This window comes from Citrus clementina, unplaced genomic scaffold (assembly GCF_000493195.1).
Source record: "Citrus clementina cultivar Clemenules unplaced genomic scaffold, Citrus_clementina_v1.0 scaffold_1, whole genome shotgun sequence".
Lineage (NCBI taxonomy): Eukaryota > Viridiplantae > Streptophyta > Magnoliopsida > Sapindales > Rutaceae > Citrus > Citrus x clementina.
Window position 1 is genome coordinate 23,782,391 of NW_006263303.1, and position 24,962 is coordinate 23,807,352.

The 24,962-nt window shown below is 34.8% G+C and overlaps 1 non-coding gene across 1 annotated transcript; it reads right to left on the minus strand.

The window, feature by feature from the left end:
* Positions 1–12,445: 12,445 nt before the first annotated feature.
* LOC112095955 lies at positions 12,446–12,549 on the minus strand. The gene has a single exon (XR_002904115.1). It is a non-coding gene; the product is annotated as a small nucleolar RNA R71 (small nucleolar RNA).
* Between the last annotated feature and the right edge of the window lie 12,413 nt (positions 12,550–24,962).

Consider the following 24,962-nt stretch of genomic DNA (forward strand, 5'->3'; position numbering starts at 1 on the left):
ACACCTTATCATTCTATTGATTCAAAAAATATATATTTTTCACTATATATATCATTTTACTATTATTGCACTATAGTCGTGTGTGTTAATAAGGTACACGACTACTAGCGTGTACGTATAAACTTACATACTATAATTATGTATATATGTAAAATGTTCCAATTGGTATGAGATCTAAACATTTTTTTAAGAAGAAATATGTCCTTTGATTATTTACTGATTCATGTATTTTTGCAACTTACACGACTTCTGTCATGTATGTATGAATTTACACGACAACAATCGTGCAAGTTTGAAAGATATAGTAGTTGTTATGACACTTTGCATTCTGTTAGTACAAAAATTACAGTTATATTTTATTAAATATATCATCTGATTGTTTACAGAACTATAGTTGTGTATTTTAGCAAGTTACACAACTATTGTCGTGTAAACTATCAATTACAGGACGTCAGTCGTGTAAATAGGCAGACAGATCCACATTTCATTATAAATACCCGACTGCAGTCGTGTATCTGTGCAAATACCCGACTACAGTCGTGTATTTGTGCAAATACCCGACTGCAGTCGAGTATTTTGTCACAGAGAGCTTGTCATGTTTATTTCTAAATACCCGACTGCAGTCGTGTATCTATGTAAATACCCGACTGCAGTCGAGTATTTTGTCACAGAAAGCTTGTCATGTTTATTTCTAAATACCCGACTGCAGTCGTGTATTTTCTTACAGTGTATTCCTTGTGCATATATGGCAATCATGTTATATCACATAGATTGTACAAACTATCTTATCTATCATTAATATAATTAACAAAGAAATAAAATATATTAATATTGTCAATTGTCTTTAATGACATCAAATATCAACAACATCCTCATCATAATTATTGCATCTCATAGTCCAAAAAATCACACTACAAAGTTGTTTTCCATTACCTATGGCCAAATAATTTTACAGCCAAGGCTTGTCGAAATTGTGTAACATGATCTTGTTGGCAGTATGAATTGACATCAAGTTCATGGGCTAGGACCTCCAAGTACCGTAACAAAAATGCTCCACAGTCACCACTAAAAAAATTCATATAAATCAGTTGTTAAAAATCATCATTCTTATTATTATGTTCAAAACACATTATATATATAGTACATACCCTGATTTTTGTTGCGGGATGTCACGCACTCGCACGATGGGCCAAGGAATTTTCGAAATAACCTCACTACAGTCTGGATTTGTTTCGTGATATGATATCTTTTGAAGTACTAGAGGTATCATGTCTGCAACAGGCAGCAATTGTCTTACCAAAACTGAATCATTTGTTAAATCTATCATGGAGTCATAAATAGAAATCTTGCCCCCAAGTATATCGACCACACCGAGAACCCAATGATCATTCATGAATATTGGCAAATACACCTACGAAATACAGACAATATTCTTAACAGGTAACAGCAAATATATCTACGAAATGCGGTAACTGTGTTTATCTACTTGCAGTGCATATGATTTAAAAAACTAAGCATACAATGTGAAACTTACAGTGGAAACATTTTTCCAAGGAGTGACAGTCCAATTTTGCACCATTAGCATAATCAATGCAATAACAATCCTTTTCACACACCCTATCTGGGTCTCCCAGATACACTTTGTGTCTGTCCCTCAAATTATTCTAGAAAATTTAACAATAATATATTAGCTGTTATTATTCTAAGAAGTTAAGGAGTAGGCTACAGAAAAATGACTATACCAGAAAATTACTGTCCATAATGGCACTAGCTTGTCCATTCTGAATCGATGAGCTTACTGCATATAATCGATTATAAAATTAGCAAAACTATTAAATAAACATACAATATAATTATCTGGAGTTCAAAAAAAATTAATATCATAATATGAGATAACTCGCGGCTCTTTTTTATCATTTTGTATGTCCATCCATCGCTGCAGCTCCAATAACTCCTCTTGGAGTATAAGGGGACACACTTCGAAGCTCTTTGTCTCTTGAGGGTGCACCTCAACATCTGTCGTCTCTCGCGGCTTCTTTAAAGGATTAGTGTACGGTATCCGTAAATAAGTGGAAGTTTTCATATCCTTTCTCTTCCGTAAATTGTACACCAATCTATAATCTTTTTCTTGCGTTGAGATGATAATAGGATCCCCCTCTGTACCATGAGAATCATCTGGCGTCATCATGTCTGTAGCCCTTTCTGTACTACAAATATTGACAAGCGTCTCCAAAGATTGTTGCATAAGTGACTGACCTGATGCGACGTCCATGGGATCGTTTATAGGCTATAGACATAACAACCAAATTGTTAGCTAATTAAATAAACATATATACTAAATGAAAAATATTAATACTTTTATATATCAAACCTTAAAATCAACCCCCTGAGGTTATGAGGTTGAAGACTCCTCAAGTAACTGAATAAGCCTACTCAATTTATTGTCGATCACGTTAATATGATCGATTTTCCCCTCAATGTTATCAATCTTTGTGTCCATATTCTTCATGGTATTTTCCAACTTGGCAATATTTTCTTCAATGTTTTGAATGCGACAACCAAGATGATTAACCTTCTCCTCGAGAATAGAACCATCAAACGCACGGGAGGCATGTCGAGATGGACCACCCTGACATGTATAAAAAATTTCAAAATATTATATTAGCCTTGATGTAGTCGTGTACAGTTGTGTAAGGTATCCATTACACGACCACAGTCGAGTGAAGTATTTATTACCCGATTGTGGTCGTATACAGTAGAAAATGAAGTAGTGTAGCAAAAATATTGAAGCAAATATATATTTTTGAGGATTGAGAAATAAAAATAACCATAAACTAAAATCATTTGACTAAATAGAAAATGAAACAAATATTACAACAACAAAGCAATCAAATCAAAAGTTCTAAAGTCGATGCTCATAAATAGGCTGCAACTTAGTATTTTGTTTACTAAGTAATGAACTTATTGGATAATAAATAAGTTAGTATCGTAGTATTTTGTTACTTACTCCCTTCATAACAGATATGCATAAATAAGTAAACAATTTATAGCATAATTTACAGCATAGTTTAATAGAACAGTGACTTACCTTTTTTTTTTGTGACCTCAGCTGGTATTGATACTGATTCATTTAAATGTTCTGGAGGCAATGTTCTTGGACCACTGGAGGTGGGTGCACCATCTGAATCACTATAATCAGGAAAACCATCAAAACTATTTAACTCACTATCATGTGATTCATTATCTTCATGTGAAGGATTTTCTTCTGGATGACTATCTGACTCAATAGCATTATCATTCTCTTTACCGATCTCTTGAAGCCACTCATCTTCACTAAAATAGCTCATGTAATGCTTATTTGTCTCGACATCTCCAGTAACATGTAATTTTTCTATGAAAACCATCCTGGAGGCTTTTTTATTCAATACCTTCATTTGAATCTCTTCAAACTCTTTAGGCTTTGTTGATTTCCATCTCAAAATCCTTGGAAATAAATCACCATAACGCTTTGCACATTTATCACCGATGACGGAAACAGCTTCATATGCCCACACCTGTATAATCAATGACACAATTTATTTTCAGCAAAAAAATTGGTAAATTCTAAATAGAAAGATGATACTCAATAAGCGATTAATAAATTAGTTTAGTTTTGTTACCATAAAAGCATGGGGGAAACCATGCACACTATACGTTGCTCCCTTGTATTTAGAATCCGCAGTCGACTTCTTCTTAGGCTTCGCCACACGCTCTGCAACGCCTTTTTCTCAAACTATCAATGGTCATCTTGAAAGAAATGCGTCCCTAGGGAAATTCATTAAACTCGGTAAAATTGTCCACAGGAGTACATTAGTTTCATTTATATGATTTCTATTCTCATTTCCAAGTAACACGGACTCAACAAAATACAACATGGCTAGCTTGACCATTTTCATGTCATCATTTGACTTAGCCTGCAAGAACTTTGTACGAAGTTCTTGTGTTGTGATTGCACAATTTCCATCTAGGAACTCATCAACTATTGTGTAATCATCATCATTATTTTCAGTATCGGGCTCATACGATGGACTGCAATCTAAGCCTGTCACCAAGGCAAACTCCTCCAATGAAAATCGAATATTTTTTCGTCCGATCCTAAACCACATTGCATTTTCATCTGATTTCACTTCTCTCAATAATATGTTGTGGAGTAACTGAGCAGAAAACTTTAACTCTTTCACATCCAAAAATTGACCAAAACAAGAACGCCTGAAAATATTTTTCTGCGCCTCAGAGAGTTTATCTCTAATGTCCTTCACTGCCTGTAGTGATGATCAGTTTGAAATCTTTGCTTTGAAGTATTCAGATTCCTTGATCTTCGGTTCCATCTGCATAAATACAAAAAAAATTATCAATCAATATATAAAATGATTGAAAAGTTGTATAATAATATATTTTAAACAAATCATAAAAATTACACGACATACCAGTCGAGTAAATCATTCGTTGCACGACTACAGTCGAGTAAAACATGCATTGATCTATAGTCTACTATATAAACCATAGATTCTTTGTAACATTGGAAATAAAGTGTTCATACCCGACGCGTGTCCAGTGAAGAATTTTTTACAAACTACAGTCGAGTAAAGAACTAATTATGCGAATATAGTGGAGTAAAGTGTTCATAACCGACTACTGTCGAGTAAAGTATTCTTCACACAACAGTCGTGTAAAGAATTCTTTACATGACCCTAGGGTAAAAGTCAGGTAAATAAATGCTTTACACAACTGCATTGGAGAATTCTTTACACGACTCCAAGGTAAAAGTCAGGTAAAGAAATTCTTTACACAACTGCATTGGAGAATTCTTTACACGACTCCAGGGTAAAAGTCAGGTAAATAAATGCTTTACACAACTGCATTGGAGAATTCTTTACACGACTCCAGGGTAAAAGTCAGGTAAAGAAATTCTTTACACAACTGCATTGGAGGCTAGATTATAATAACAACTAAAAAAAAGAAATTAAGCTGCAAATCACAACCATAGACTACACATAGTATAATACAATTAATTAAACAAAATCAATAAAAAAATATAAACAAATTAATTGGATCTTCACGTAATTCAGCATGACAGTCTATCGTGCATAGGCATCTTTGTGTAGATGTTACTTGCAAATCAACATAAGTGATTTTTATTGGTATTCACCACCCAGATTTGTTTTTAAAGCAAAACATGGAATGAAGACATAATTGTCAAATGCACTAACCTGCAACTTCAACTGATGAATTAGTTCACCCTTCTGCGACTCAAGTTGTCTAGCCAAACTGCTAACTCTCACTACTTTCTCCTTTAGATCCCTTATTTCTGCAGCCTTTTCTTTACATTCAACTTCTTTATCTCGTAATGAGCATCTAATACCAACAGAAAAAATAACATTAAGTTAAATTCAATATAACATCAGACATATACTAAAAAAGAATTAAACTCATTTATTTATCTCTCATAAACTCAAATTGAATAATAACAGCCGCAACAACAACAAAATATTTATGATAATTATGATTCTAATTGCAATCAAACTCAGTGTAACAATACAACAACACGACATCTTTAGATTATACTGTCTATTGGACTGAGTAGTTAGAGACATTAAGCTTTTGGCACAAGACTTTGTACACATTTCAATACCAGCTGCAAATGGTTTTTTTCCAGGAAAATCAATAACTTGAGCTTTGAAACTTTCAAATTTTATTTTACATTAAAACAAAAAATTTGACTTTCTAAAAGTTATCTGCAGGAGGAGACGCTGAAGGAGAGTGGGGGAATTGCAACTACTGGTTTGCAGAGAAGCGGCGTCGTTTTACTTGTTTTGCCGCGTTTCAACTAGAGTGTAGAAGAGTTGTTGTAAAATGGCAGGGATTTGTAAAATGGAGGAGGAGACGCTGAAGGAGAGTAGGGAAATTGCAACTACTGGTTTGCACAGAAGCTGCGTTTCGGCGAGAGTGTAGAAGAATTGTTATAAAATGGTAGGGATTTGTAAAATGGAGGAGGAGAAATCCAGAAGAAATGGCTGAAGGAGACGCTGCTCATGAGAAAAAATTAGGGATTTTGTTACACGATTAATTGTGGTAGTTTAGTTGATTTAGGTTTTTCATTAGGGTAATTTTGTAACTGCATATTAAAAAAGGCATATACAAGGAATTTTTGAGCATGGGGATGTTTTTAGATAAATACCCTATTTTTGGGGTATACCACGGACAAATCCATGTCACCTCTCCCCCTCTACTCAAGCAAACAAACGAGGTTTTGAATTAAATACCCTTTAATAGTTTCAAAATTATTTAAATACCCCCTCCTTTTTTTATTTTCATGGATACCCTAACAAATGTGAGTAAAGTCTGAAATGCCTTTAATGAATGCATCAAATTCACTCAACTTCATTGTCTTCACCCAAATCTCTTCTTGTGGCCGAAATTCTCTCAAAATCTCCTAGAATCTCTCAAAATCTCTCATAACTTCTTACACAAATACAATTATATATTCATTTCTTTAACACCCACTCTTTATTTAACTGAAATGAGGTGCATTGCTCATTAAACAACCCAATAAGATATGTTAATGTTGTTGGGTTTTAAGTTTATTTAATTTTTAGGAAAATTTAGAAATTTTCCTCACATTATAATGTTTTATTTTCACCATTTTTTTCTTATATGTAGAAATGTATGACAACGTAGATTGTTTAATTATTTTTTTCAGCAATATAATTTATTTATGGCAAAAATGTTTCACGCCGTGCATTCTTTTTGATATTGTGTATGTCATGTAATTAGTTATGTAGGTCGTGTAAGTAATATAGCCATGTAAGTCGTGTAGGTCATGTAAGTCGTGTTAGTCATGTAAGTAATGTAGTCATGTAGGTCGTGTAGGTCGTGTAGTTACTTGTATATGAAATTTGATATTATTGTTTTTATTGTATCATCAGATATGGTTTTGGTACGTGTGTCTATTCTCTTCAATGGTGAATGAATTGAGCAAAATAACGAGTATAAGTTCAAAGGTTCCAAGGCTAAAGGGATAATGATACCACGATCAACAACATATGCCGAATTGGTGGAGAAGATAGCTCAAGTTATTGATATAGATGCTTCGGAATTTGAAATCACAATGAAGTTCAAGCTTAAGACATCTGATCGTATGCCATCAGTTACAATTCAAACTAATGATGATGTGGAATTTATTTAGATTCCAATTTAATTTCACTTCTTTTTTTCAATAATTTTCGTTGACATTTTCTGCATAGCAGCAAATATAAATTATTAGCACAAATTAAGTCTTTAAAGAACTAAATTAATCTAATGATTAATGAAAAAGTCGTGTAATTTTAAGGTCGTGTAATTCATGGAGGTCGTGTAATCGCGTAATATATAAAGTCATGTAATACATAAAGTTGTGTAGTACATGAAGGTTGTGTAATATACAACTGAAAGTCGTGAAAGACTCGTAATACATGATTCAAGATCGCGTAATAATACACAAAGTCATGTCATATACGACTGAGGGTCATGTATTACACGACCTTGAATCATATGTTACATGACCTTACAGGACCTTACACTACCAAATCGTGTGTTCATAAATTGCAGCAAAAAAACTAAATTTGCAATCCGACAGTTTGAGAAATGATTAGATTAATTAGTATAAATAAATTGAAATATAAGTGTGCAACCCAAGAGGGGGGTGAATTGAAAATTTAAAAATTATCTTAGCAAATCCACACAACAAGCAATCTAATGTCTTAATAAAAATTGAAAGCAATAAGTTCAAGAAAAGCACAATAATTAAAGAGTAAGAGAGAAGATAAACAAACACACGAATTTTTACGTGGTTCGGCAATCCCCGCCTACGTCCACACCTCCAAGCGATCCAAGCTTGAGGATTTCACTATCCAAGCCTTTCCAAGGCTTCAACGATTACAATTGACTTCGAGGTGTCAACAAACCTTTACAACAAAGAGATTATCTCCTAATATCTTCACTCAAGTGTCTCACACACTCAAACTCTTACAATTGAGATGAATAAATGAAGGTTACAATGAAACTCACTCAATAAGTAGATATTAAAAAATGAAGAACAAGAAATGATTCAGTATTTGTATTTCGCAAGTTTGAAGGCTCAAGATATCACGTGTGCTTTTTGTTTTTGCTTGTTGGGAGAGCTTCAAAATGAGTTGGATTTGAGTTATTATAGTTTGAGCTCAAAAACTAGCCGTTACTCACATTCTGGGCGTATCCGGTTTGCCGTTTATGGAATCCGGTAAGCCAGATTTATGTTACTGTTAAGTCAAAATTTTGAATTTTGCCTATCCGGCTTGCCGGTTACGAAATCCGGTAAGCCGTTTGCGTTTTGGATGCTTACTGCCCCGTATCCGGTTTTTCAGTTTTTATATCCGGTAAGCCGCTTGCTACAGTAACCTGCTACAGTGAAATTTTTCCTAAATTTTTAGTTTGACCCCAAACTTTATAAAACTGTAGTATGACCCAAAACGTTATAAAAATTTACAAATAGGTCTAATTTCAGAATTTCTAAGTAATGCTTCGTTAATCCCAAAACTTTTTGAAATTATGATTTTGCCCAAACTTTGTGAAATTTTAGAATGGCCCAAAAATATTTAAATAGTTTCAAATAGGTCCAAATCCGAAATTCAAAACAATATCAAAGATTTTGAAATTACTTTCATTTTAGTCCAAAATGCTTTAATTCCATAACATCATTTTCTTATTATAAAAGCACAATTCATAAATCTTTGCTTAATAAATACATGTGGTTTGTTATCATCAAAATCAATATTTATAGCCATATAGGCTAACATAAACAAAGTTATCAGTGCACAAATTTTTCAATATTTGGATATGATACGCTAATGAATATCGCAATTAAACATATTACAGCCATTTAAAAAGCTTTTTTTGATCTTCAAAGTGTTTTCTTCCTCTGCCCAAGCATACAAGCATACATGAGGAATGCCTGCATATAATTAATCCATGAAATTAATTAAGAAAAAAATATCAACTATAGAAAATTAATGTAATGTTATACACATAAGAACACCATTTACAGTGATCAAAGTGTTGAAGTTTGCTCGTGTTGAAGTTCGATTTAACATGTATGGAGAATGAATGTTTGTTTGAGTAGAGGTGATGCTAGTGAGCGAATTACAGAGGTGATGCTGGTTGATATTTGATTTAGCATGTATGAGAATGGAGGCTGAGTGTTTGTTTGTTTGAGTAAAGGTAATTAAGGGAATTGCAGCAGATATGAGTGTTTGTTTGCTTGAGTAGAGGGGGGAGAGGTACTGTCTGTTGAATTGAAATGTTTTAAAATGAAGATAGCTTAGTAATTTCCTATAAGCTTTTAAAGGGTATTGATGAAAATTTTGGCAAAATCAAATTTCAGGGTATTGAGATAATTTTTGAAGTATGAAGGTGTACATGCTACAATTAACTCCAAACAAACACTCATATCTGCTGCAATTCCCTCCATTACCTTTACTCAAACAAACAAACACTCATCATCCATTCTCATACATGCTAAATCGAATATCAACCAGCATCACCTCTGCAATTCGCTCACCGACATCACCTCTACCAAAACAAACATTCATTCTCCATACATGCTAAATCGAACTTCAACACAAGCAAATTGAGCTTGAGAAGGGGAAGCTGCCACAACTGAGAAAGAGAAGCCTAGTTCATCGCTACATAATCGCCGACGAGAGCTGATCCTTTACTGTAAAATGGTCAAAATGTAACTAGTTGAGGCAAGTAATTCCCTGTAATTAATTTTCTTGTTGATATTTAGGAAAAAAAAATAAAAAGTTAGGGTTTTATATTGAAAAAATAGATTAATTAGTTGCGGGTCTCTCATAACATGTTCGAAAATAAATTTTTAGTTGTTTTGCTGCATGCAAATTGTGAAAAATTAATGGATTGTGCTGATTATAATTTTATCATGTAACACACGATTTGGTCGTGTAAGGTTATATAAGATTCAAGGTTGTGCACGATTACACGACCTTCATGTATTGCACGATTACATGACCTTCATGTATTACACAATTACACGACCTTCAATTCCAGATTGAAGAGTAAAAAGTTCATCATCTCTCCAGGTGTGTTCTGTAATTTAATTTTTTGTTTCTTGTCAATAGAATATATGTTGAGTGTTAGAAAATGCATATTTATAAAGGAGAAAACCATCATTTTACATTTCAAGTCTTACTAACAACTCTTACTTTTATGTATTTAACATTCTTGTGATGTAATTACGCGTGTGTTATTTTAATTAAGTATTTTATGTATTTTAGGGGCATTATAGTCATTTCACAATAAAGGAGAGATCAGACGGCAAAACGGACATCACTTTTGAACTCAGGACGGTCGAAAACCTTAGGAGGGACATAAAAGGAAAAATGGCACTATTCACATGTACGGTACTATTCACGTATACGGTACTGTCTACGTTACTGTTCACGACACTGTTCACATAGACGGATCGATGACGTGGCATTGACCGATGATGTGGCATTGACTGATGAGGTGTCACGATCCTATTGGACTAAAATTCTTATGTACTGTTGATGGTGACGTGGCAGCATATCAGTGGACGAAAAATCTCGCGTACGGTGCATGCATCACACAAGATTATTTTCAACCAAACCGCGTTACTGTTCATCCGGGTCAAACCGCGTTACTGTTCAAAGTCGGGTCAAACCGTGTTACTGTTCATCCGCGTGGTCAAACCGTGGACTGTTGACTGATGACGTGGCGCAATCCTGAGCGTCCAAACTGTTTTTAATCCGATGGCCATGATTTACTCCATGTATCTATAAAAAGGGGCCTCTCCCCCCTAATTTGATATCTCTGAATCCATTTTTGGGATCCATTTTCTGTAATTCCTTCTCCATCTTGTATTTTCTTTGTATTTTAATAAATTCCCATTTTGCCCCTAGTTCAATTATGAGTAGCTAATTTCCTTTCAAGCTTGGGTTGAAGGTGAAGTCTCAACATGTGTCATGGGCTTTATTTGGTAAATTTATTTTCTTTTCCCCTCTAGTTTTTGTGGATGATTTGACTTATCGTCGACAAATAATACTGATCTTGTCTAGATACCGCCTTGGTTACACCGGCTCTCTAGTATAAGGTTATTATTATTTGGCACGATAAGCCCTTAGCACCATATTGATTAGAGCGTGGTTCATGATGTGTGGATTCCCCCATCATGATTTAATTGGCATTAATACGGATTATTTAGCCCATGATGCATGTTGATACGGATCCAGATACCCAAGTACGTCATTTCAATACATTTCTCTTCAATTTATTCTTGCCATTTCAATTCCAATTTCAGCATTTATTCTCGCCATTTTAATTTAAGTTTTAACATATTCCAAATCATTTCCACCACAGACCCAATCAACCATTTGCAAAATTAATTCTATACACAATTAAAATCCACCTCCTCGTGGGATCGACACTCGTCACCATTGATCTATACTACAATAGATTCGTGCGCTTGCGAGTACATTAAAATTTGCACAACAAGTTTTTGGCGCCGTTGCCGGGGAGGTAAGTAATTTTAATTCATAGAATTAATTTTTGTGAATAATTTCTTTTATTTGTTTTCTTGTATTTTTTTTTTCTTATTAAAAAAAAAAAAGAGTAAATCTACATTTAAAGGTTAGTATTTCTTTTCTTTTTCTCTTCTTTAAAATTCTGTAATTTAATTTTCAATTTATTTTTTTTTTGTAATTTTTGTTTATTTTATTAATTTAATTTTTAGTTAATTTATTTCACTTATTTATTTTTGTGTATTTTTATAGAAAGGTTGTAATAGCGCAATAAGGTTAGTATCGTAATTTCTCCCTCTTCTTTATTTTTATTTGTTTTGTTCCCATTTTTATTTTTATTTTATTTGTTTTGCATGCATGGTCGTAGGTCATTATTACCTAATCTTGAACCTATAGACCTTGAATTAGAAAAAACACTTCGCACACAAAAGCACATTAAAAATAAATTTGGAATGGATTTACAAGCACCACAGGAGAGGCCATTTAAGGACTATTTTAGTCCCTTAGCTAATTTGAGCACATCATGTATTAGATACCCAAATGTAGCTGCTAGGAGCTTTGAACTAAAACCTAGTGTGCTAAATTGTCTCCCCACATTCTATGGCTTAGAAAATGAGGACCCATATAATCATCTGAATGATTTTCATACCATTTGTCAAACTTTTAAATATGAAAATTTTTCAGACGATGATGTTAAACTCAGATTATTCCCATTTTCTTTAAAGGATAGAGCTCGTTCATGGTTAAATACTTTGCCTGCTAATAGCATTGCATCATGGGAACAAATGGTTACAAAATTTCTAAATAAATATTTCCCAGTGCATAAAACCAATTCTATTCGCAGGGAAATTTCAGAGTTTACACAAAGAGAGGACGAGCAGTTTTTCGAAACATGGGAGCGATTCAATGGGCTACTCTTGAAGTGTCCACATCATGGGTACGAGAAATGGCACCAATGCCAATACTTTTTGGAGGGATTACTACCAAATGTGCAAGAATGGCTAATGGCAACAAGTGGAGGAGAGCTAATGTCAAAAAGCGCAACAGAGATTTGGGAATTCTTCCAGCGACAAGCGGATAATTCCCAACAACGGAGTCGATCACTCAGGAATACTAGAAGAATTAAGGGAGTAAATGAGGTTCAAATTGGCGAGTCAACTTCGGGAATCAAAGAAGTCAAGGAGATGGTTGAAGGTCTTGCTCGACAAATAGCATCGTTATCGACTGCTAAATCAACAGAACCACATGACCATGACTCATACTCCGATCAAGCCAATGCCATAGGTGTAATGAGAAAGCCATCTAATTACAACCCATACTCCAACACATATAACCCTGGATGGAGAGACCACCCCAATTTTTCATGGTCTCAAGGATTCCAACAGAATGGACCAGCAGCTCCAGCTCCACAAATTCCTCAAGTTCCTCAAGCCTCTCAGCCACCATTCAGACCATACAATCAGAACCAGAACTACTCTCAACCCAGACCATGGGAGGATGCATTCCAGAATTTCAAGAATGTTACTCACTCCACGATTGAGCAACAGAATCGCACCATTGATGGACTACGAAATGAGTTGAGAGCGGGCTTCAATTCACAAGCCCAATCAGTTTCAAGCCTCGAGAAGATGGTGGGACAGCTTGCTTCTTCAGTTCAGACCTTGGCAATGACTGTTGAGAAAGGCAAGTTTCCAAGTCAACCAGTGCCTAATCCTAAAGGAGTGCATGAAGCAAGTACCAGTTCACCACAACAGCATGGAGAGGTCAAAGCAGTCATGACCTTGCGAAAAGGAAAGGAAGTCGACAATAAAGTGGAGATGCCGGTGACAAAAGAAAATCAAATTGTACCTGTAAATGCTGAGGACTCACCACCGGAGGAAAAAGAAGAAACCAACCCACGAGAATACGTTCCCAAAGCTCCATTTCCTCAGAGGTTAGTGAAAGGAAAGAAGGGAAAATCCACAGGTGAGATTCTCGAAATCTTCAAACAGGTAAGTGTTAACATCCCTTTACTTGATGCTATAAAGCAAGTTCCATCTTATGCCAAGTTTCTTAAAGACCTTTGTACTAAAAAGAGAAATATGCATGTTCAAAAGAAGGCATTTTTAACAGAAAACGTTAGTTCTATACTCCAACATAAAATTCCTCTAAAATGCAAAGACCCAGGCTCCCCCACTATCTCATGTAGTATAGGGAACCACACAATTGAGAATGCGTTGTTGGATTTAGGAGCTAGTGTAAATTTGTTGCCTTATTCAGTATTTGTGAAACTTGGACTGGGAGAATTACACCCAACTCCAGTGGTGTTACAGCTTGCAGATCGGTCCACGAAAATACCTCGTGGTATTGTGGAGGACGTGCTTATCCAGGTAGACAAGTTTTATTTTCCTGTTGATTTCATTGTAATTGACACTCAACCAATACAGGACTCAAGGAAGCACATCCCCATTATTCTAGGTCGACCTTTCTTGGCAACTGCAGATGCTCATATTCAATGTAGGACCGGAAATATGCAATTGTCCTTCGGCAACATGACTATGGAGCTAAACATTTTCAACATTGCCAAACAACCTCACAGTGCAGATGATGGAATTGTTGATGTGGATTTAATTGAAGCATTAGTTGACGATACTTTTCTTTCAAACCTTAGTGATGACCCTTTACAAACATGTTTAACTCACTTTGGTTTGGATTTTGATATTGACAGATCGGTTGATGAGGTCAACGCTCTACTTGACTCAGCACCATACATGGACACTAATAAATGGAAGTCAAGAGTTGAACAACTAGCATCATTAGAGAAGAAACTCATCCCATCATCAGAATCACCACCGAAACTCGAGCTCAAACCATTACCCAACACATTGGAATATGCGTTTTTGGGAGAAGAAAGCACTCTACCGGTAATCATTTCATCATCCCTAAACGACGAACAAAAAGGTAAGTTGTTAGATGTTTTAAAAAAGCACAAAGGGGCATTAGGATGGACCATAGCAGACATAAAAGGTATAAACCCAGTAGACTGCATGCATTACATTCACCTTGATGAAAATGCTAAAACTACTAGGGAGATGCAACGTCGGTTAAATCCTAACATGAAAGAAGTTGTTAGAACTGAAGTCCTTAAGCTATTAGATGCAGGTATCATTTACCCAATTTCTGATAGTTCATGGGTCAGTCCTGTACAAGTTGTCCCCAAAAAGTCAGGAGTCACAGTAGTTACCAATGCTGATAATGAATTGATACCAACTAGAGTAACTACAGGATGGCGTGTATGCATTGATTATAGAAAGTTGAATTCTGTCACACGTAAAGACCATTTTCCTTTACCATTTATCGATCAAATGCTTGATAGATTAGCAGGCCACGAATTTTATTGCTTTCTAGATGGCTACTCAGGATATAATCAGATTCCCATAGCACCAAAAGATCAGGAGAAAACTACTTTCACTTGCCCTTTTGGCACTTTTGCATATAGGAGAATGCCATTTGGATTATGTAATGCACCTGCTACATTCCAACGATGCATGTTGAGCATTTTTTCTGATATGGTTGAACGATTCCTTGAAGTCTTTATGGATGATTTTTCTGTCTTTGGTGACTCGTTTGATCAATGTTTACATCATCTAACGCTAGTTCTACAGAGATGTATCGAGAAGAACTTAGTCTTGAATTGGGAGAAGTGCCATTTTATGGTAAAACAAGGTATTGTTCTCGGTCACATCATTTCGAGCAAAGGTATTGAGGTTGACAAAGCCAAAGTGGATCTCATTTCTAATCTTCCTCCACCTAAAACAGTCAGAGAAGTAAGATCTTTCCTTGGACATGCTGGTTTTTATAGACGTTTCATTAAAGATTTTAGCAAAGTTTCTAGACCCTTATGTAATTTACTTGCCAAGGATGTACCTTTTATCTTTAATGATTCATGTCTTATGGCTTTTGAAAAATTAAAGCAATTGTTGACATCATCACCCATCATTCAGGCCCCAAACTGGAGCTTACCATTTGAGCTTATGTGTGATGCATCTGATTATGCAGTAGGAGCAGTTTTAGGACAAAGAGTTGATCGAATTCCTCATGTTATTTACTATGCTAGTATGACATTGAATGATGCACAGTTGAACTATTCAACTACTGAAAAAGAAATGCTAGCAGTAGTGTTTGCATTGGAAAAATTTCGATCTTATCTCATTGGTTGTAAAATAATTATATTCACAGATCATGCTGCTCTTAAATATCTTCTCACAAAGAAAGATGCAAAAGCTAGACTAATTCGTTGGGTGTTACTTTTGCAGGAATTCGACTTGGAATTCAAGGATAAGAAAGGCACAGAAAATGTTGTGGCGGACCATCTCTCTCGTCTCCACTTTGACACAATTACAGAACCTTTACCATTGAATGAGTCATTTCCAGATGAACAATTAATGAATGTGGAAGTATTACCTTGGTATGCTGATATAGTTAATTATCTTGTTACAAGTAAGCTTCCAGAGCATTGGACCAAGCAAGACAAGGCTAAATTCTTTGCGGAAATAAAGAATTTCTTTTGGGATGACCCATATTTGTTCAAGTATTGTGCAGACCAAATTGTTAGACGATGTGTCCCTGAAAATGAAATTCAGAATATTCTTTCATTCTGCCATGAACAAGCTTGTGGAGGCCATTTCAGTGCTAAGAAAACGGCAACTAAAGTTTTACAATGTGGTTTTTATTGGCCAACTATATTTCGAGACGCTTACACTTTCTGTTCTTCATGTGATAGGTGTCAACGAATGGGGAGCATTACACGAAGGAACATGATGCCACTAAATCCAATTTTAGTGGTTGAGATTTTTGACGTATGGGGTATCGACTTCATGGGACCCTTTCCCCCTTCTTTTGGCCATCAATACATATTGGTTGGTGTTGACTACGTATCAAAATGGGTGGAAGCAATTCCATGCAGAACCAATGATCACAAAGTGGTGATAGAATTTTTGAAAAACAATATTGTTTCGCGCTTTGGATTCCCTCGAGCGATAATTAGTGATGGTGGTGCCCACTTTTGTAACAAAGCATTCAAAGCTCTTTTGACAAAGTATTCAATCACACACAAAGTGGCGACCCCGTATCATCCGCAAACCAGTGGCCAAGTTGAGATCTCCAATCGAGAAATCAAACACATATTAGAAAAAACGGTGAGGCCAGACAGAAAAGATTGGTCATTAAGACTTGATGATGCATTATGGGCATATAGAACGGCTTTCAAGACCCCGATTGGGATGTCACCCTACAGGCTAGTGTATGGAAAAGCTTGCCACCTACCTGTGGAACTCGAGCATCGTGCGTATTGGGCCATCAAGAAATTCAACTTTGACATGCAGCAAGCCAGTTCAGAAAGAAGATTACAACTGGCAGAACTTGAAGAAATTCGCAATGATGCATACGAAAATGCCAAAATTTACAAGCAACGAATGAAAGTCTTTCATGACAAGCACATTATGAGAAAATCTTTCACTCCAGGTCAGAAAGTGCTTTTATTCAATTCTCGCTTGCACCTATTCCCAGGTAAGTTACGCTCTCGTTGGTCTGGCCCATTTATTGTACATACTGTTTTTCCACATGGGGCAATTGAAATTAAAGACCCAAAGAACGGTGTCACGTTTAAAGTTAATGGTCAAAGATTAAAGCCATATCTAGAGTACCAACCACATGGAGAAGACACCGAAATAAATTTGAGTGACCCACCAAATTTGAATTGAATTTTTCTTTTCTTTTCTTTTCGTTGATTTGATTTTTTTTCTTTCTTTATATTATTCTTTTGCTAATTGAAATTATTTTTGCATAAGTGTGTTTATTTTACCATTAAGTTTTCTCTTATCATTTTTAATCATGAGTCTCATACTTAGACCGTTCCTCCTGAACATTCTTAAACCACTTCAACGTGTCAAAACTCATCTCAAAAGGCAGATTCTATTTTGTAAAACACAACGCATTTGGGCTCTACAACCACCAGAGTTAGTAGCCTATGTTGAGGGTTTAGAACGCCAACTCAGAGACATTGAGAGAAGTGTTTACGACATCCAGTTGGAGCTTGAGGTAAATTCAATAAGAGGACGATTTTAATTTTCTTTGTGTGTTTTAATTTGTTTTTCTGTTTGTGTGCTTTAGTTTGTTACCCCGGTGAAATGGCGGATAACGGTACTCCGTGACAATCAAGTCGGTTACTTCAGTTTCCCACAATAACTGACATTCTGAGGCGAAAGTATGGACATAAACGAGATTCTAGCGAAGCTTCACAAGCGATTCCCTTCACTTCCTCAGAATGCCCTCCTTACAATCTATAAAGCCCGGTCCGAACGCATGCGATTGCTCATGAAGAATAACATACCTGCTGACATCCGTTGGTTAATCGAGGCTAAAGTACGATCGGCAGGTGAGTTACCTCCAAAATTTATTGCATTCATGCCTGGTTGTGGTAAAGGAAATTATGCAAGAAAACGACGAGCTCGAAGAATTTCTGTTGCTTGTCATAAGTGTGCCAGAATGAGTTGCGATAGAAACCCATGTTCTTTAGGAATGGTGTCTGATAACAGGGAAGATAAGATTCAATTCATTAGGGATGGCTTGAATAAGGAGTCATTGGATGATATTCTTTTGTCTCTTGAAACGCATCCCAGTGGATATGTGCAAGGAGCGATTCTCCAGTTGTGGCCATTATTCCAGAAAGAGCATACACGATATAGTCTCGGGAATCTGACTATAAACGACCCTGTTTGCCAGTTTATAAGAAAACTGGATAGGAAGCCTATCCTCGACCCATAGAGGGCGTTCAAGCCGTTTCTGGACGTAAAACCAGAGGAAGATGTGAGCCACAGTCGCAACTACCTGTAAATATCCTTTCACTTTACTGTTATTTCATTTCACTGTTGTTTTATTGTTTGCATTATTGTCTTTAATAATTTTATTACTGTTTGCTTTTTCCTTTTTACTGTTTCCTTTTTGACTCGCGAGCCATGTGCTTCACGTGTTATTTGACACTGACATGTTACCTCATTCACAGCTGTGATCTACTGTCACCAAGATTCTTAAATGTGATTTATCTTTTGTCAAGCACTCACAAATTATTTTTGAGAAGTATCACAATGGCAGCTACTCCCAATAGACAATTCAAGAACATTTGTGTGCTTTCTGGATTTACCTATGGCAAACATAAAGAGTTCGTGGAGGCAGCCATAGATCTTGGTCGAAGCATAGCAGCGAGAAAATTACATTTGGTGTATGGAGGAGGTAACCGAGGGTTATCAAAAATGGTCTCAGAAGCAGCTTTTATCAGAGGAAGTCAAGTGTTAGGCATCATCCCAAGAGTCCTAAAACCATTGGGCAGTTCGTCTGACTCATCAACTGGAGAAGAGTTAGTCGTCTCAGGTATGCAAGAAAGAATAACTGAAATGCTTAATCATGCTGATGCTTTTATTTTCCTTCCAGGAGATCTTGCAACACTAGAGGCACTTATGACACTAGCATCTTGGGCCCATCTGCACATCCACCAGAAACCTATCGGTTTGTTAAATGTCAATAACTTTTATGATGGCTTTATCGCATTTCTTAACCATGCAATAAAAAATTATTTCATTCCTTCTAATGTGAAAAAACTCTTTATTTGTGCTCACACTGCTAATGAGCTACTTGATATGTTACAAGCTTATAAACCGGAGCCAGACCCCTGGACCTTTGTGTTGAAGCGACCAAATAATGATGGTAACAGTAGCCGCAGTAAGAAGTACAAATTAGATTTAACTCTCCGCCTGTAAATATTTTCTTCTGTGTTGCACCACCCAGGTGATGTCTTCTAAACTCTACTTCTTTCCTTTAAAACATTGAGGACAATGTTTCGTTCTGGTTGGGGGGAGGGAATAGTCGACAATTGTGGAATCTTGGTTAAGTTTTTACTGATTTTTTGTTGTAGAAACTAACTGTTGCTAACGTTTTGTGTTGAAGATGGCTGAATATGGAGTGTAGTTACTCTAGAAACGCATCTTCATTGTTCGAAAAAAAAAAAAAAAAATTCTTTTTCTTTATTAAGTTTTGATGTTCATTTTTCTTCTTCTTTTTATTTTCTCCTCTATAAATATACATTTTCCAACTTGTGAGTCGAAGATGGCTGAATATGGAGTGTAGTGCCTCTAGAAACGCATCTTCTTAGTTAAAAAAAAAAAAAAATTAATTTTCTACATCATTTTCACATTTCTGCATGCATATTTTCCTTTCATGTTTAGAATAGGTTGGGGGGTAGAATGTTGTTTAAAAAAAAAAAAAAATTTGTGTTATTTGTTTTAACATTGGATGACATGATTAATTTCAAATTTTAGTATTTGTATTATCTTTGGTCTTAAGTGATGTTACGCTATGTTTGCTACTTTACATGTTGATGTCGGAGACAAATATGAGTTGCTTGAAGGAATGAACATGTCATAAATAAGTGCCAAGTGAGTTGTTGAACCTATCATTTTCTTGGAGAGTAACCCTTTTGCCCATTCTCTATACAGCTTAGCAGTTTATTTTTATACACGATCTCTAGATTTCTTTTAAGTTAACCCTTTTAAAAAAAAATGGTAAAATTAAAAAAAAAAGAAAAAAAAGAAAAAAATGTGTGTTGCTACATTGGGAGGCCCATCTAACTAGTAGATATGGATAATTATTTAGAGCCCTAAAAGACGATGGAAAGGCCATCTTTGATCCGTTTGAGCCTTTCTAGCCATCCCTTTTATTAAATATCCATAGTTACCCCTTTTGAGCCTTTAAAAAAAAAAAAAAAAAAAAAGAACAAAAACCTTTTCTTTGTCAACTTATCATCTTGACCCACTCCGATTTGGAGTATTACCCAATGTCTTTTAAGTTCCATCACCTATTTATGTTTGAGAAAATGTAAATAATTATGTTGTTCAGTGAAGTTATGCCAAATAAAAGCAAAAAAAAAAAAAAAAAAACAACAAAAAAAAAAAAAAAAAACAAAAGTTGTTGTTTCAAAAGAATAAAAATAACAATAATAGGTGAAATCCACCTTGCAAGTTTCAAAAAAAAAAAATAATAATATTTCTGCATTTTTCTCAAACATACACTTTGTTTTCCTTATTTCCTTTCTTTGTTAGCCATATCCCTAGCCTACGTTACGTCCTAATAAAAGTCCTTCTTGATTTTAGGGAACTATAGTTTGAAGTAGAAGCTAGTTATATGGGCTAAAAAGATGTAGTGGTGCATATAAAAAAATAAATAAAGTGGGTTGACTAACATTTTAATTGACTTGAGATCGTATTATTTCTAAGCTGAGGGCATATTTATTTCATTTTGGTGAGAGCATGTGATATCATTTCTTTATTATTTTCTCTCAATTACCATTCATTGGAGTGACTATTTTTATTGGGTTTAATTTCTTTGTGAGAGCGTCACTACTTCCAGTGAGATTTTGGGGTGTGACATGTCATTCTTGAAAGTAGCTATAACAAAGTCTACTGGGCCGATTCATGTAGATGGTTGATGTGGGTGTGATATTGCTTTAGACTGGAGATAATGCTTATACTTTTATTTGATTGCTATCATTAATCTGATTGAATAAACACGAGTGTTTCTAAAAAATATATATATATTTTGAATTTGAATTTTGTTTTCGCTTTATTTGCTAGGGACTAGCAATAAGCTGGTTGGGGGGTGTGTTGAGTGTTAGAAAATGCATATTTATAAAGGAGAAAACCATCATTTTACATTTCAAGTCTTATTAACAACTCTTACTTTTATGTATTTAACATTCTTGTGATGTAATTACGCGTGTGTTATTTTAATTAAGTATTTTATGTATTTTAGGGGCATTATAGTCATTTCACAATAAAGGAGAGATCAGACGGCAAAACGGACATCACTTTTGAACTCAGGACGGTCGAAAACCTTAGGAGGGACATAAAAGGAAAAATGGCACTATTCACATGTACGGTACTATTCACGTATACGGTACTGTCTACGTTACTGTTCACGACACTGTTCACATAGACGGATCGATGACGTGGCATTGACCGATGATGTGGCATTGACTGATGAGGTGTCACGATCCTATTGGACTAAAATTCTTATGTACTGTTGATGGTGACGTGGCAGCATATCAGTGGACGAAAAATCTCGCGTACGGTGCATGCATCACACAAGATTATTTTCAACCAAACCGCGTTACTGTTCATCCGGGTCAAACCGCGTTACTGTTCAAAGTCGGGTCAAACCGTGTTACTGTTCATCCGCGTGGTCAAACCGTGGACTGTTGACTGATGACGTGGCGCAATCCTGAGCGTCCAAACTGTTTTTAATCCGATGGCCATGATTTACTCCATGTATCTATAAAAAGGGGGCCTCTCCCCCCTAATTTGATATCTCTGAATCCATTTTTGGGATCCATTTTCTGTAATTCCTTCTCCATCTTGTATTTTCTTTGTATTTTAATAAATTCCCATTTTGCCCCTAGTTCAATTATGAGTAGCTAATTTCCTTTCAAGCTTGGGTTGAAGGTGAAGTCTCAACATGTGTCATGGGCTTTATTTGGTAAATTTATTTTCTTTTCCCCTCTAGTTTTTGTGGATGATTTGACTTATCGTCGACAAATAATACTGATCTTGTCTAGATACCGCCTTGGTTACACCGGCTCTCTAGTATAAGGTTATTATTATTTGGCACGATAAGCCCTTAGCACCATATTGATTAGAGCGTGGTTCATGATGTGTGGATTCCCCCATCATGATTTAATTGGCATTAATACGGATTATTTAGCCCATGATGCATGTTGATACGGATCCAGATACCCAAGTACGTCATTTCAATACATTTCTCTTCAATTTATTCTTGCCATTTCAATTCCAATTTCAGCATTTATTCTCGCCATTTTAATTTAAGTTTTAACATATTCCAAATCATTTCCACCACAGACCCAATCAACCATTTGCAAAATTAATTCTATACACAATTAAAATCCACCTCCTCGTGGGATCGACACTCGTCACCATTGATCTATACTACAATAGATTCGTGCGCTTGCGAGTACATTAAAATTTGCACAACAACAAGCTTAGAGCAAGCAACTCAAGGATTCTTGTAAGCTCTCTTGTAAACACTCTTTGAGTAATACAATTTCTCTCATTCGCCTCTATTGCTTAATTTCCAATTATAAGTCATGGTAAGTCATGGTATATCTAGTTATGAGTGGAAACACTTTAATTTGGTCACTGCAAATGGTGTTCTTATATGTATAACATTACATTAATTTCCTATAGTTGATATTTTTTTTCTTAATTGATTTCATGGATTAATTATATGCAGGCATTCCTCATGTATGCTTGGGCAGAGGAAGAAAGCACTTTGAAGATCAAAAAAAGCTTTTTAAATGGCTATAATATGTTTAATTGCGATGTTCATTAGTGTATCATATTCAAATATTGAAAAATTTGTGCACTGATAACTTTGTTTATTTATACTAATTAATCTAATTATTTCTCAAACTGTCGGATGTGCAAATTTAATTTTTTTTTCTGTAATTTATGAACACACGATTTGGTGTCATAAAATGTCAATGAAAATTATTAGAAAAAAGAAGTGAAATTAAATTGGAATCTAAAAAAATTCCACATCATCATTGGTTTGAATTGTAACTGGTGGCATACGATCAGATGTCTTAAGCATGAATTTTATTGTGATTTCGAATTCTGAAGTATCTATATCAATCACTTGAGCTATCTTCTCCACCAATTCGGCATATGTTGTTAATCGTGGTATCATTATCCATTTAGCCTTGGAACCTTTGAACTCATACTCGTCATTTTGCTCAATCCATTCACCATTGAAGAGAATAGGCACACGTACCAAAACCATATATGATGATACAATAAAAACAATAATATCAAATTTCATATACAAGTAATTACATGGCCTACACGACCTACACAACCTACACGACTACATTACTTACATGACTTACACGACCTACATGACTATATTACTTACATGAACTACACGACTTACACGGCTATATTACTTACACGACCTACATGACTAATTACATGACGTACACGGTATTAAAAGGAATGCACGACGTGAAACATTTTCGCCATAAATAAATTATATTGCTGAAAAAAAATAATTAAACGACCTACATTGCATATATTTCTACATATAAGAAAAAATGGTGAAAATAAAACATTATAATGTGAAGAAAATTTCTAAATTTTCCTAAAAATTAAATAAACTTAAAACCCAACAACATTAACATACCTTATTGGGTTGTTTAATGAGTAATGCACCTCATTTCAGTTAAAGAAAGAGTGGGTGTTAAAGAAATGAATATATAATTGTATTTGTGTAAGAAGTTATGAGAGATTGTATGAGATTTTGAGAGAATTTTGGCAGCAAGAAGAGATTTGGGTGAAAGAAATATGAAGACAATGAAGTTGAGTGAATTTGATACATTCATTAAGGATATTTCAGACTTTACTCATATTTATTAGGGTATCCATGAAAACCAAAAGTGGAGGGGGTATTTAAATAATTTTGAAACTATTAAACGGTATTTAATTAAAAACCCTATTTAAGAGTAATGAATTATTATTATTATTTTAAGTTAAAAAAGGGTAAATATTTGTTCCACAGTTCCACTGATGTGGATAACTGAGGGTATGTTATATAAAACTTGATTTAGAGTAGTTTGAAATGAACATATTTTAAATATGGAGATTGTTATGTTACATAATCATGTAACATACATGATTATATAGCAGTCATTAGATGAAAATCTAACAGTTGTGGAAATATAAGATAATAAAATCATTTATTTCTACAACGAATGGATGAAAATAAAAAAAAATATTCATATATAGAAAGCATAAAATAAAGTCCATGATAGACTAAAAGAGACCAAAAAATAAATTCAAAAGAGAATGAAAATTAAGTGTTTAGTTTGTAGAATATGAGGGTAGAGAGAGAAAGACATTAGTGAAAAATAATTTTGAGATTTTAAATTTAAAATTTTTAATAGTGACTTTATTTTAAAAAATAAATATAATGAGAAATTTAATAGGTGCAAATAGCCACATCTTTTATAAAGTAAAAGTAAATGTTTAATTTCGATAGGGTGGGCAAATAAATCAATCTAATCCAACCAATCCTAACCTAATTCGAAAACCATCAAATTAGCATCAAATCATATTATTCATCCAATCCGATCAGATGGCATTATAATCAACTTTGATCTAATTGAGTTTCATCCAATCTGATCCTAAAATTTGATAGGATTGGCTAAAAAAAATTAAACTAAAAAATAAAAAAATAAAAAACAAAACGAAATTG